The sequence below is a fragment of the Misgurnus anguillicaudatus genome, chromosome 20 (genome assembly GCF_027580225.2).
Source record: "Misgurnus anguillicaudatus chromosome 20, ASM2758022v2, whole genome shotgun sequence".
In the NCBI taxonomy this organism is placed as follows: domain Eukaryota; kingdom Metazoa; phylum Chordata; class Actinopteri; order Cypriniformes; family Cobitidae; genus Misgurnus; species Misgurnus anguillicaudatus.
Genome location: NC_073356.2, coordinates 16,919,561 through 16,932,340, shown reverse-complemented (window position 1 = coordinate 16,932,340; position 12,780 = coordinate 16,919,561).

Genomic DNA, 12,780 nt, shown 5'->3' with positions numbered 1-12,780 from the left:
TCCCAGCCAAACGTTAATGCTCAAAACCCATAGCTATCGATTTTTCATGTTATTCAGCATCACTTTCTGGTATATTTGGTATATTTTCTTCCATTAAAAATCAAAAGAAAGCAAAGAAAATAAGCACAGGGCATTCAAAGGCATCCAAGCCCTGCAGAGAATGTTGATGACATGTAAGCCTTTGTTTTTCTGTCTCTCAGCTCAAAACAAATGAGAATAAGTGTTGGATGGAGGCTTTGAGGTGAAGATGGCTCTGTATATCATTGGTCCTCTGCTTATTACCGAAGTGCAAACAGCGGCACAGAAAGGGCTTTTCTCTGTGGCAGTTTTGGGTCATTCGGTTTTTCAAGTGTGAAAACACCTCATGTTGTTAAGAGCAAGAAAACAAAGATGGAAAAACTTCAAAGAACAAAAAAGCTTTAATCTTGTTTCATGTTCTTTGAGTTTCTGTTGTCACAATAATGACCACTGGGAATTACCTGGGCTTTTCGTACTTTTCCGCAGGCTTTGTTTTCCTCAAAGTTGGCTTACAAGTTTCGTAGTTTGAGATGAACTTTAGTGGATGCACTGAAGCAAACAATCTTGCTGAATCTTGTGATGCACCTTTGGATGAAAAGAAAAAGGTCATTCAATTATGTACAAGGTATGAGGTTGTTTGTTATCAACTGTGTACTTACGATCCATCTTACTCATATAAATATGAAATGTTCAGTTTTTTCAATAATCACAGTATACGGACCTAAAACAGTGGCTCGATGACGCACTTGAGCCACCATGCATGGCCCCGCCCCTGACACAATCACGAGCATCTATACACCTTATTCAGTCCCCCGCCATGTTGATTTCAAATCAAGACGAGGGATGGACGTCCAGAGGGTCTAAACCGTGGGGCAACCTTCCGATCTCTCTGATGAAGCCAACACGGAAGTAATTTAAACTGCAATTCATTGTCTGGCCACTAGAGGCAGGCTCCAAAAGGGAGTCAATCCCATAGACCTCAATGTTAAAATGTCCAACTTTACAGTAGAAAATAATATGTTTACAGCATGGAACAAAACGTGTTTTTGGTCTATATAGCTAATTTTACCCTTCATGACAACTATGAGGGGGTGAATTTTTTATTAACTCATCCGTTTAAATTATATTAAGCCTTAAAGTTCTGCATAATTAAGGGCGTGGCCACTTGAGTGACACATGAACTGTCACTGCTGTCACTAAGAGTCGAGCTAAGCGGGTGTGGTTTCAGCAACCAGCCACCTCAGCTTCACCCATGTCCCACCTCTTTACCCATTTTCGGTTATGCGTGAGTGATGCGCGGTGATGCGCGGCCAAGATGACAAAGGCAGGCCCCGCCTACTTTACGCTTCAAATATGCTCTTCACAAACGAATGGGTGACGTCACGGACACTACGTCCATATTTTTTACAGGCTATGGTCTATTCTATTTTTTTGTATCATGACACAGTCATGTACTAAGGCTTGCAAATGGTAACATTCAAGTGATTTAAAACAATTTAACCGCAAAAAGGTGCTAAAGTAAGCTGATTTCTGTACGCACATGTGGTACACAGCCATCAAAACACAGTAAATACATTGTTAAACAATTTTTCACAGGACAAAGAACCTCAGAAAACATGGATTGTTAAAATAAGAAGGGACATATGAACTAATTTGAGATGAGAATAGCGAATTGTGCACATAATATCTGTTGCGAATATTAGCCTGTTAGCTAATCGCTAATTTCTTATATTGTAAGCATGTTTACTTTCGTTTAAAACAGTATAGTGCAACAATACAAGATTTTATGACAACAACTAAGTTTGCATCTCTAGTTGGAGTGTGTCCCATGTATTTTCTACGTTATGTTTTTAATTAACTTAATAACGCGTGATTGACTTGATTAAAAGCTATTTATGTGATAGTTCATTGTGCAAGTATTGTTAGAGGTAAAACACCATATGAACCTCCAAAATTAATTGTGTACAAATGTTATTTACTTAGAAATGAATCCTGCTTTGTTGATCAATAGCTGGGTTTCCATCCAAATGTGAAGCGAATCTTTTTGAAATTCGCCAAAAAAGAAAAACAAATATGCGAGTTAGGTGCGTTTCTATCAAGTTGTTCCAGCGAATGATGGAGGAATTGGCACCCTTAGAAAATGGAGACAGGACTGCATTTAGTTACAAATTGTTTCTTCCAGCTATTTGGGGTTTGGAAGAACCAATAAATATAATAACCAAATATTTTTCTTTGAACATGAAGCAGTGTATTTGTCCATGTTTCAATGGTGCAAACAACAAGGAGGTTAAGGGATTTTTAATCGAAATTTGGCGTTTCCATCACTAGTTTTTTCATGCAATACTTTTAAATGTGCATAAAATAAGGGTGATGGAAACCCAATGAATGTGCCAAAAAACAACATAAGAATTTAGCGATTAGCCAACAGGCTTATAACAAAACAGATATTATGTACACATTGCACTGCTCTTATTTCAAAAGTAGGTCATGTCTCTTCTCATTTTAACAATTCATATTTTCTGAGGTTCTTTGTCCTGTGGAAATTTGTAAAATGATGTCTTTTCTATGTTTTGATGGCTGGATGAACAGCATCCTGATACAAAAAACATGTTTAAAGCGCACGCTTTGGAAGTCCATCCCTCACAGCCTCGTTTTGAAATCAGCATGCTGGTGGACTGAATAAAGCTGCATTTAGACTAGCAGCGACTAGCATTAGCAGAGCGACGCGATCTCATTGATTTTAAAGGGGACATATTATGAGATTTTTTTAAGATGTAAACTAAATCTTTGGTGTCCTCAGAGTGCATAATTGAAGTTCTAGCTCAAAATACCACACAGATAATTTATTATAGCATGTTAAAATTGCTACTTTCTAGGCCTGAGCAAAAGTGTGCCGTTTTGGGTGTGTCCTTTAAAATGCAAATGATAGGATGAAGTGCAAACACTGATCACAATGATGGTGGTTTGTTGCAATTAAAACTCAATTGTGATGTGAATTATTTTCTCTCTCTCATTTTCTCTCTGCACTAAATGGTTGTGCTGTGGTTGGATAGTGCAGATAAAGGGGGCAGTATTATCCTATTCTGACATCACAATAGGAGCCAAATTTCTGTGACCTATTTTTTCACATGCTTGCAGAGAGTGGTTTACCAAAACTAAGTTACTGGGTTTATTTATCATTTTCAGATTTTCTAGGTTGATAGAAGCGCTGGGGACGCAATTATAGCACTTAAACATGGAAAAAGTCTGATTTTCATGATATGTCCCCTTTAATGATAGCTTGGCGACTTCCGGCGACACGAGCAACAGTGACCGTTGGCGACTGGACAATGGGGTGTGTCCAGTCGTGTGATAAAGTTGAGAAGTGTTTAACTTTATGCAAATTATGAGCGACTACCAATGAAAACGAAGCAGTGGAGTTCACGTCATTCGCCTCTTGTCAGTTACTGGAGTGGACGTTACTCATTTGTTTATGACAACCAGATATAGAAACGCTTCTTTTGAAAGAGACGAGCGACACACAGCGATAAAGTTGCTTATATTGTGAATGTACCTTAAGGTATATTCAAGTTGTAGAGAAAGTTGAGAGAGATTGCAGCTTTCCCACGAGTGGGCGTGGTTTCAGCACCGACAGCAGGCATTCCCCCAGCGTTTGAGAGCAGATTTAAGACTCATTCACATTAGCAGCGACTAGCAGTAGCAGAGCGACCCAATCTTATTGATTTCAATAAAAGCTTGGCGACTTCCAGCAACACGAGCGACAGTGACGGTTGGCGACTGGATGGGGTTGGTCCAGTCGCGCTAAAAAAAGTTGAGAAAAGTTTAACTTTATGCAAATGATGAGCAACTACCAATGAGATCGAAGCAGTGAAGTTCACGTCATCCGTCTCACGTCAGTTACTGGAGTGGACGTTACTCATTTGTTTACGACAACAAGATTTAGAAACGCCTCCTAAAGGTACATTCACATTATAAGCGACTTTGTCACTGTGTTTCGCTCGTCTCTTTCAAAAGAGGTGTTTCTAAATCTGGTTGTCATAGACAAATAAGTACCGTCCAGTCGAGTAACTGGCGAGAGACGGATGACGTGAACTCCCCTGCTTTCATTCTCATTGGTAGTCTCTCCCGAATGTCGCTCACAATTTGCATAAAGTTAAACATTTCTTAACTTTGTTGCGCATCTGGACACGCCCATCCAGCTGTCAGCGGTCACTAGTCGCTGGATGCCACTGAACTTCCATTGAAATCAATGAGATCGCGTCACTCTGCTACTACTGCTGTCGCTTATAATGTGAATGTACCTTAACGACCTCTTTAAAAGAGACAAGCAACACAAGTCGCTTGGAATGTGAATGTTTTCCCAAGATTTTGCCAACTTTACCTATTTGGTGTTTTTATCTTTCAAAATTGTCTGGGTGTTTAATATCAAATTTTTTCGGTGGTGTCACAAACTGCACAAACACATTTAATATCTGACTCTACAGCGATTTTAAGTAACCATTGGCAGATTTGGTGCTGCTTTTTCCATTACTCTATAGTGGCTCACATGGCCTTGGGAACATGCTCAGTATGAGAGGCAGCTGACACCAGCCCGACCCAGGTGGAGGCATCTGTACATGGGATTTTTCTGGAACATGCCGTGCCTGCGGCGCTCTACCTCCACTGGCTCAACATCTGTTTCATATGAAGGGACAGGAGCAACGTCCTTGAGGAATTTGTCCGATGTATTCATTAATCTCTCTCTCTCTCTCTACCACAGCATCAGTCACAGCCCTGTCATATGTTACACTTGCCCTATCACATAGCCAGATGTCTGGCTCATGCAGTATGTGTGCACATACTGTAAAAAACAAGCTTACACACAGTCCAATATCACACAGGAATGCATATTCTCTATCATTACTACAAAACTGTAAGGTCACACACTATCTATCATACTATCATTTTTTTTCACACCACGTGCTATATGAAATTTAAAGTGATAAGGGAATATGCATTACTAAATCTTATTCGGTACCATTAAACCTTACGCAGTTCTTCTAATGCAGCATATGGGGAGGTTGAGTCCGTTCCAGCAGCTGTGTGTGAATGGGTAAAGCACTGGGATGGCTGGTGACGGGCGGCGCTGCAGCCGCATGAGCTGGAACCCAGCCAGCCTAATTGAAGCACCTGGCTTAAGTCAACCCTCTCAACCCAACCATTAATGCTTCTGCTCTGTTAATGCAAGGAACACTTCTACAATGAGACAATGAAGACTGTGAAACAGCAGGTTGACCCATGGGACGGGCCATTTAGCCTGTCTGGTTAAGAACTGGCAGCGTAACGAAAATACCAGATTTTTCAACACTGTTAAATCCCAGATGTTGCTGTTCTATCTAAAAAACCTCGCTTTATTGTTTTCCTAATATTTGTAAGTCGCTTTGGATAAAAGCATCTGGTGAAGATCATAATGTAAAATGTGTGTAAATGAGTCTTTATTCTGCTATTTACTGGGTCTGCTCACCAACATTCTTGTTTGGTCCAAAAGAAAGAAAAATCTCTTTAATATCTAAGTTATTTCTCCTTGACATCAATGAGTTCCTAAGCAGTTCTAGTATAGAAACGTCTGAGTTGATACATAAAAGATCTGTCATCCAAACGATTAGTGTAACAGACAAATCCAGTCAAGGAGACATGAACCTCCTCATCATAATCCGTATAAATCACTCTCTCTGATTCAGAGAAAGACCATCTGTAAATATTTTTCTGGATCTATATAATTAAAGAGGCAAATGCGTTATGTCAAACGTGTCAGGTCTTTTGCAGAGCTGAATAATACAGTGGAACAGCTTGATCAAACATTTGTTTTAGATCACTCATTACAGATGAATGGTTGGGATGTAGTGTGGGGATGAGTTGTGCTCCTCTGGCTGAATCCAGCTATAGTGCCGGCTGCTGGAGGAAGCTCAGGGAATGAAAAACAAAATATATTGAAGATATTATAGAAGGGAAGTAAATCTGCATGATAAAGGCAAGCATGTCATTGAGGGTGCAGTTACAACCGGCCCTAGGGGTGATAAGTTTAGTTGGCGTATAGTCTTATTTACATGGACTGTTGTGTCAGACATTTATCTTATATTCATTAGGTAAATGTTGAATAAAGCTGCATTAGTAAGCAACACTGTTTACATGTACATATGTATTTGCCGCAACGTTATATCTTACGTTACATGCTCATCAAATTTGATGATTTCGTTTTTCAATACATACAATGTGTAACTTTTAGAAGAATCTCTTGACAGAAATGCAATATAATGTACATAACTATATTATCAGTGGTGTATAAAGACCTTATATAATGAACTGTATTGTTTTTATTACCTTAGAATGAGCTGTTTTTATCATACATACACATCGGGTCTCCATACGTGAAAGTTGCCGTCATGTTTCTACAGTAGCCCTAAACCGACAAACTGCTCTATAGAGCTTGTTTTTCACTACATTCTCCCAGACGATGATGTGTTTGTCCTGTGGGGGCTACAGTAGCTTCTCTATCCATTTCGAATGGACTGAGCCGTTTGTTGCAATTTAGAACCTAACCGCTAAATGCTGCTAAAAACCTACACAGTGGAACTTTAAAGAGCACCAATTTTCCGATTCACCATTTTACATTTCCTTTGGTGTGTAAGTGTGTATTAGTACACGTTAACGATATGCAAAAAGTATAAATCCCAAAGCAAACAATAGCTGCGTTTACATGGACATTTGTAATCCGTTTAAATGATCAATCTGAATAAAAATGCTCCATGTAAACACCTCAATCGGACTAAAAAGTGCCAATCTGATTAAAAATCTAATCCGCTTGTTAGGGGAGGTTTATACCGTTTGTAATCCGCTCAAAATGACATGTATACACTTGATCGGATGGATAACTGAAACTGGGATGCTCTGCGCATGTGCCATCTTTTCTTTTTTTTTAATGCCGGTTGGCAAACCCACTGAAAGGCGCATTTCCGCCACCTACAGGACGGGAGTGTGGAGCATATGCACACGTGCAATGACGTAGAATTGCCATAATGACATGTGACGCAAATAACTTGAGTTTGTTTTGTTGAAGGAAGTCAAAAGAAGTGATTGTCTTGTTAATCTTGTTCCTATTATCCTTCCAATTCCCATAAAGTGATACAAGACAGCGTTGTCCGGTCAGTCCATGATTTATTCTCTGATCCACAAACGCGTGTGTTTGGACTCGCTCTCGCGAACGGTCCCTGCAGCACCGCGTGAGGTAAAATACGCTTTTTGGGCACACGTGAGTGGGTGTTTTTGCTGCTGCTTTATAATCAGTGAGGCACAAAGCAAATCTTGAAACAGCGTGAAACTATATTTGTGCAATGTGCGCATGTCAAATGATCAAATCTGATGTAAATCTTGTGTCATATAAACACGCACATCAATCCGATCACATTATTAAGTGTTCATGTAAACGCTATGATAAGATTTATTAATCAGAAGGATTTTAATCCGATGGAGGCAAAATGTGTCCATGTAAACGTAGCTAATGAGGCGAGTTATCGTTTCCAACTTAAATCTCTTTTCTAGGACAACAACAAACAGGCAGTTTACTTCCTGGGCCTGTAGTAGTCTATGTTTCATATTTAAAGAATTTACTACTGAATAAACCATTTTGTGCAGTGCAGAGTAACACTTATTGTTTGTCGTTTCTACGATCACAAATGCAGACATGATTTTAATGTTTTAGCATCTTTACCTTACCGATCTGTTATGCTCTGCTCAAGCCGCGCTGGCAAAGTTGATTGATTCGCTTGGCCATCTGCATTTTCTGGATTAGATTTGGCTCGTATTGATAAGGTAGTAAAGATGATATATTGAGAGCTAATCTTATAAAGTTATATACATTAATGAAAACTTAAAGGAAAACACCAGTTTTTCAGCATGTTCTTACCTCAACTTAGACTAATTAATACATACCTATCTTCAATGCATTCACTTAATCTTTGTACAGCGTGTTGTGAATGTGTTAGCATTTAGCCTAGCCCTATTTATTCCTTAGGATCAAACACTTCCATGTTTTCCCTATTTAAAGACTGTTACATGATGAGTAGTTACACAAGTAAATATGGTGGCACAAAATAAAATGTGATTTTTTAAGTGGATAAAAAATGAGAACTATATTGTGTGGTGGAAGAGCACTTAGTTTGCAGCACTTCGACCTCGGGCGCAGTAATATTGATGGAAGTTTGAATATTGACGGAAGTTTGAGACTGCGTGCCAAGGTCAAAGTGCTGCCAACTAAGTGCTCTTTCGCCATACAATATAGTTCTCATTTTTTATCCGCTTAAAAAAAATCGCCACATTTTATTTTGTGCCACCATACTTGGGTCATTCTATGAAAATGGTGGCTTTTTGAACAGACAACTTTTTAAAAATGGAATTCTTTTTATACCAAAACTTACAGTCAGATAATAGTTAAAGGCGGAGTCCACGATGTTTGAAAAACGCGTTGGAAAAGGAGACGGGCCGACTACCAAAACACACTTATAGCCAATCAAATGCCGGGTTGCATATGTGTGGGGCGGGTCTATCAACAGAAGGTCCAGATTCTATTGGGGTAGAGGCGTGTTTGTTTGGGTGATTTCAAATATCAACATTGGCTTTCAAACATCGTGGACTCTGCATTTAACCTCTTAACATTATAAATCAACTTAAATGACAGCTTAATGTATTTTTATATTTTTACTACATTACATAAAAAATGGGCTACATTACATTAAAAAAGCTTGTGTTGCTTTTTTGTCCCTGATGTTACCTATATTTTAGATGACAATTCAGGCTTCCCAGAATGTATTTTTGTCAGGGTGTGGAGGTGGATAGAACCCAATCGCAGACAGCTCATAACTTAAAGACGTTTATTAAACCATAAATACCCTCGAGGGGGCAAACAATGACAATAACTAGAAAATAATCATGACAAGACAGACAAAGCACACATGAGACGGTATCATACGATACACAATGAACCGGCACAGGACAGCAAACACAAGGGCTTTAAATAGGGAAAACTAAACTAGGGAACAATGACAAACAGGTGGAGGGAATTAACTAATCAAGAGTTAACAAGGAAACAAGGGGGCAGGGTCAAGACTAAAGACAGGAGAGCATGCGGTACACAAAACATAAACACAGACCACATGACTCTCCACACAGACGCAGAACACGGATACGGGGGTGTCAGGATCCCGGCACCAGAAACAAGACAAAATACACTTAATAACATTCGGGACCCTGACACTTTTGACTATTTTATTTGCATACATAATCAATGACAGAAAAAGTAAATGTAATATTAAGAAATTGTCTTGATTAGTAATAATTTACTTTAAACAGGCATGTGTAAAGTTCTATTGTGTGACCTTTTTCTATTTCTACCATTGTGTTTGTTGTTGTAACATTAGAAATAATTGAGGTTGAGTGATCAAAATTGAATGATGATATCCTTAAAATGCTTGCTTATGAAAGCAGCAACAGTAACACCAGTGACGATAACACCAGTGACAAATCTGCAGACACAATGGCATATCTAAGATTGTGGCCACAGTAGCTCAAACCACACTTCTTAAATTGTAAATAAATCACTTAATCATGCAATTTGAAAAATTATATTAATAAAATTTCCTTTCCCCTTACTATAAACTGACACATCTTAAGTCCTCGCATGAAATTATCATTCAAATTATTTATCAAATTGCTAAAAGATGAGGAGAGAGTGCACACTCACTATGTGCTTTTCAAAACAACCATGCCTACAATGAATGTTTGACCCAGGAAGAAGTTGGCAAGGATGTTGATTTTTTTCAAAGTGGTCAAAGTGGTGTTTTTTATAAATTGTAACACCAGTGACATGAAATTGGGGGACAGGTATTCCCTGTAAATTATTTATAATATTTAGTTGATATTTTAGTTTTTTTAAGTAGTCTACTAAATAACTGTACTACTTACCTTTGTATTTTGACATTTAAAGGAGGAGAATAATATATTTTTTAACTCAAAATATGTCACTAAACCACGACTCCTGACCTGAGGGACAAGCCAATTTCATGGTACTGACTGTGTTCTACAATATATATAAAAAATGGTTTGCAATATAACTGTCTTACATATGTTTTATTAATAATAAAACACTTCAATCAAAACAAAAAACATATTTTGTGTCATTATCTGACAATTTTAAGTGTTTTTCCTGGTGGTTGGGGCTGGGACAGGAAACCCACCATTTTCATAGAATGACCCACTTACTCATGTAACTACTCTTGTAACAGTCTTTAAATAAGGAAAACATGAAAGTGTTTGGTGGATTCTTTTAAAAATGAAGTGCACGCATTGAAAAAAGATGGGTATGTATTTATTCGTCTTAAGTTGAGGTAAGAACATAGTGAAATATTGAAAAATGGTGGGGTTTTCCTTTAAATCATGAGGTTGATATTTATGAAGTGATTACATTGAATTAGTGAAATTACAACACATAGTGGACAATAAAGGGGTGATGGGCTACACTGAGGCTACGTTTACTCAACAACGATTTCAACCAAAACAGTAAACCTTTAATACATTTTTCCTGTTTACATGACAATGGCGTTTAGCGGTACTGAAAATGCAAACAGTTGAAATTGAGTTTCAAAGTGCACGTTTTTGAAAACAACACCATTATCGTTTCAGTGTCAATCACAAAAACAGAAATTTGTTAAAGTCGCCATGAAATGGAAGTAGCGATTGCCTTATTTTCCCCGTGGTGACGTATATCCGAAAGAAATGGCTTCTGAAATGAAATAAGGCAGGGCTGGATTTGAATTTGTCCATCGAGATCTGATTGGATCGTTTGAAGTTGGGTTGTGTTGCTAATTGCTAATTGCTGTGATCTTCTCCCGGACCCCGCCCACCTGCCATACCATATGACCGGAAGTGAAGAGAGATCAGGTGTGTTCGACTTCATGCGGCGCTGCGCAGACCGATCGGCGGCTGACTTGAAGCAGTGCATTCCGGTTAGTATTTCTGTCCGACTTAAGCTGGCGCTGCAGGCACGTGATTGTGTCATATGGTTTTTAAGTACCGCGAGAGCGGTTCGAGATCAGCCACCTGAGTTAGCCAGCGCAGTTCCCGAAGAGGAGCTGCACGGGCTGTAATGACGACACAGCTGTTTCACCATTGGTCGGATTCACCACATGACAACAATCACGTGTGTTTCGTGTGTATTTTCACGCCCTCAGTTCCACAAATGCTCACAAATCTGTATTTTTATAACAGTTAAAGCTCTTTTCATGTAGTCGCGATGTTATATTGTGTCATCTTCATCAAAATAAAATGGATAAAAAAATGTAGACCCCACAACATTGGTATTTAAATAATATATGCTTATGTTGAACTTTATTCTTGTAAAAACAGATGCTGTAAGCCTCTTCAGTTCCACTCATGCTCATACACGGACATTCAAAACAGCATAATTCACTTTTTATGTAGTTTACATCTTACAAATCATGTTTAATGCGACAAAGCAAGCAAACGGCACGTGGTCAGCCATGCCTGACGTAAATGCAGCAAACTACGGGAACCACAGCGCGTCCGACCTCACGTCTCCGTTTTCAGCTCCTCCCCGCCTGCACGCGGCTAATCTCGCCGATCGGTTACATCCAGCCACAGCCGATGTCGAACACACCTATCGTTTTGAGGAGAGGAGGAGATTTGCATTTTTGATTAAAGATTATGAGCACACACTAAGTTTTTTTAAAAATAATGAAGCTCACAGATAAGTCATTTGTTAATAATACCACAAAATTAAAAAATATATATATAGTTTTTCATTTCAATTTCATTGCAACTTTAAAGCGTTGACAGAACGCTATCTTATGGCAATTGTTTTTTACATATTTTATGAGGTGGATAAATCATATTTATCATACAACCACATTTGTACATTTTTATACGATTTGCTTTTGTCCCTGTGACGTTGGAATTAGGGGTGAGGTTTCATTATTGCTTTTTATGACAATCGTATGTTTTTGTACGATTCACTTCGTATGAATTAATACGAATTAGCCAATACTAGGGGTGTCACGATTCTTCAAATCCTCTATTCGACTGGCAAGGCAACCGGGTGTGATATGGGGGTGTGGCAGCATCAGCGATTCCATTTTTTAATTCGAAGTTCGCGGTAGTGACTTAATTTCGACCGATTTCGATTTAAAATCGAAATCGTGACACCCTTAGCCAATACGTTGAAATTCTCAAAACATTTTCCAATTTTACTACAATTGTTGTTGTGTAAACTTACCCGAGTCATATCTAGGTACCAAAATTAAGATAACACCTAGCAACCACCAACCCAACTTCTCAGAAGACTTTAGCTACCAAACAGCAATACACTTAAATCCACTCACTGGCAACCACACAGTCAAGCACCACTCACATCTCCTGAAGAGAATATAAAAATCTAACGAATCCTCTGAGTTTTTATTAAATGAGATCATCCATCTCTCTCTGTGAGCAGGTGAGGAATGAAGCATATCATGTTAGAAAGGATCTGTCTCACTAGGGGTTACAGATGTCATCTCTGATGTGAGATTGATCAGGGAGGGTGTGAAAGGACCGATGCTATGCCAATCTCGACATGTCTTGCTCCTCTGCTCTCATCCCCGTAGCTGGAATTAATGTTTTTCAGACGCATGATTCCAAATCATCCAAGAGGCTTGGGTGGTATCCCCACACGAACAT